We start from the raw sequence: 3,276 nt of genomic DNA on the forward strand, positions 1-3,276 counted from the left end.
TAGGCCGGGTAGTTGTAGCCGTGTCAGTCCCAGGGTATTGGAGAGACACGGTGGGTCAATAAAAGATCTTCCCTCACCCACCTTGTCTCTTTCAGAACTGTGACAGCTGAGGACAGCTTCCACCCCAGCTGGCTGCAAACAGAGGAGTGAGAAGGGGGGAACAAAGAAGACGCTGGAAATGAAGTAGGGAATCACATGTAATTTAACAGCTTTGCCCTACCTCTTCAGGCCTGCCCCGTGCCGTATTTGGTTTGTAGACAGTAGCAGATTATGAGCCCTTTACAGCTCATGTTTCTGTTTCTGCCCTTTGTATGGCCTTCCTGGCTGGAGGTGATGCGGCACCTTTCTCTCTGAACGGGAAGGGCAGAGCTCGGGTTTTAGTGGCGGTTGATGCCTCCAAGATCTGCATCCTTAAGTCAACAATTCAGCCTCTGTGGAGACAAAATGCACCGAGAACGAGGTGTTCTTTGGAAAAGGGATAGAATTCAAAAGGGAAGGGCTGGGCCAGGGGTAGGCAACCTATGGCACGCGAGCTGATTTTCAGTGGCACTCACACTGCCCGGGTCCTGGCCACTGGTCCGGGGGGCTCTGCATTTGAATTTAATTTTAAAGGAAGCTTCTTAAACATTTTTAAAACCTTATTTACTTCACATACAAGAATAGTTTAGTTTTCTATTATAGACTTATAGAAAGAGACCTTCTAAAAATGTTAAAATGTATGACTGGCACGCGAAACCTTACATTAGCGTGAATAAATGAAGACTCGGCACACCGCTTCTGAAAGGTTGCCGACCCCTGGGCTGGGCTCTTCCCTGGATTTAAGAGTTGGGCGTGGAGAAGAGAGACAAGGTGCTCTGGGTAGACTGGTGAGCCGCAGTGTCATGAGTCCATCTCAACACTCGGGTGCCGGGCCATTGACTGATGGAGCGGGTTTCAGTGGAGCTGACTTTTCCTAGGGTTGTTCACAAGGTACTGAGCATCCGCAGCTCCCCTTGGGCCAGATCCTGTGAGGCAATGAACCTCAATAGCCCCCATTGGGACTTGCAGGGGCCCAATCCTGCACGGCTCTGAGTGTCCCCAGGCCAAGGAAGATGATGACGTCTCTCCCTGGCAGCCAAAGTAAGATGTCTCTAGGCTGGAATCTGCTGAGGGGATTTGAGGGAAGAAGCTGCAGGCTGTCAAACTGGGCTCTACCCCTCCCCCATGCACCCAGGCAAATCCCTAGGGTGAAATCCAGGCCCCACTGAAGTCAAGAAACATTTTGCCTGGGGTCAAGATTTCACCTCAGCCTTATAAAAAGTTTTGTAAAATGGGGGTAGAGATAGGAGGGGTGGGGTGGTTTTGTCCACACAGGCAGCTTGGGCTACAACCATTTTGTAATGTAGACTGGTCCTCAGAGATTGAAAACGTACACAGGGCCTGATCCAAAGCCCTTTGATATCACTGGACAGTTGCCCGTTCAATGACCTTTGGATCTGGCTCGTAATGGACAGATGACACAAGTGGTTAAAACTTCAGCCCTTAATACCAGTGACCCATCGGAAGAGCCTCCATATCCCATCTCGTCCACGTGCCTGCGGTGAGTAAAATCAAGGCCCCTTTTCTGTAGGTTCCCTTTGCATTCTCCTGTATTGTCCTGCCATCCTTGTCAGCATTGGTGCCATGGGCCTTCCCAGAAAGCGACTCCTCGTCGAGATCAAACACAGCCTTTTAATCGGTTGCCAGTTCAGGATATTGGTAACAGAAGGGGAGCCTGGCACGAGCGCCCGCAGGCTCAGACATACTTCCAGGGAGCCGGGGAGCAGTGACTGGAGAGTGTGAAATGTTTATTGTGACGGGAATATGTTGATTCTGTGATTTCACTCTGGAAAGAGAAACAAATGTCCATGTTGTTGCTGGGGAGTCGAAACATGCCACTGCTCGATTTGCGTAAAGAATCTTAGTAAAGCGGATTCCCTGGGCCAAATTCATATGTGGGTTATGGGGTGGAGTTAGGCCAGCGAAGAAACAGGCTTTTGCTTCTATTCCAGGTATCTTGGGTCTTCACTTATTGGACCCTTCATAGAATCTCAGGGTTGGAAGGGACCTCAGGAGGTCATCTAGTCCAACCCCCTACTCAAAGCAGGACCAATCCCCAGACAGATTTTTACCCCAGTTCCCTAAATGGCCCCCTCAAGGATTGAACTCACAAACCCTGGGTTTAGCAAGTCAATGCTCAAACCACTGAGCTATCCCTCCCCCCCCAAGAAAGAGCCTGGAAACATGAAGGTAGGGCAGGAAACACACCCGCAGAGCGGGCTTGTCCAGGGTTTGAACCCGGGACCTCTTGCACCCAAAGCAAGAATCATACTCCTAGACCAACAAGCCACCTTTTTTTCATGTTACACACCTCTGATGTTGATGCTGTGTGTGTCAGACTACATCTGCACTGGAGCTGGAGGTATCATTTCCAACTCGGGTACACAGCTGTGCACTAGCTAGTGTGTTAAAAATAGCAGTGTGGCCGTAGTATGGGGGTTGGGGCACAGGCCAGCCACCTGACTACAATCCCATCCGAGACCATCAACACGTACTTGGGTGGCTGGCCCGTACGCTGCTGGTCAACCAAAGCTAGCGTGAGTATGTCTCCCCGAGCTGGGAATTACACCTCTAGCTGCAGTGTTGATGTCCACAGGTGCAGGACACACATCTCAAGGGGGTGGACTTTATATCTCAAAGGGAAGAGAGGAAGGAGGTGTTTGATGGAGAACCCCAGGGAGCTCGTTTCTGCTTCTCGCGTCACTTACAGTGGAATAAATCAAGAGCAGGTCAGCTGGTGGAGTGACTTCAGTGTGAAACCCCAGCCAATGAAATGAGAATCAGACCCAGGCAGATGTCCGCTCCTGCTTCTAGTTGGCTACAAGCGAGATCTTCTGCTGCTGTAAATCTACATGACTCCACTGAGTTATATACAGCCATGCCAATTTATACCCACTGAGGTTCTGGCCCTATAAAGCTGGGTAATTCTTGGAAATTAGGCATCTTGCAAGATCTATCCATTTCCCTGACTTTGTACCCAGAATGACTCCCACTGGCTTTAATTTCACCATAACACATCACAATTTCACCCCTATTGCTGTCTCTGCCCACTTCTTGCAATCTCCAGGTGTGTTCTGGGGCTTAGCGACAGCGAGGAGTGGAATGAGCTGACGATATCCAGCCGCTGCTCTGAGCTGGTAACGTTTCACGCCAACTGTGCCCTGGTGTAAATGGCTGCATGAAGTGCAAAGAGATGGA

General features: G+C 50.2%; 1 non-coding gene across 1 annotated transcript; it reads right to left on the reverse strand.

The window, feature by feature from the left end:
- Nucleotides 1–2,295: 2,295 nt before the first annotated feature.
- Nucleotides 2,296–2,367, reverse strand: TRNAP-UGG (transfer RNA proline (anticodon UGG)). Its single transcript has one exon. It is a non-coding gene; the product is annotated as a tRNA-Pro (tRNA).
- Nucleotides 2,368–3,276: the final 909 nt, after the last annotated feature.

Source organism: Emys orbicularis, chromosome 24 (genome assembly GCF_028017835.1).
Source record: "Emys orbicularis isolate rEmyOrb1 chromosome 24, rEmyOrb1.hap1, whole genome shotgun sequence".
Taxonomy (NCBI): Eukaryota; Metazoa; Chordata; order Testudines; family Emydidae; genus Emys; species Emys orbicularis.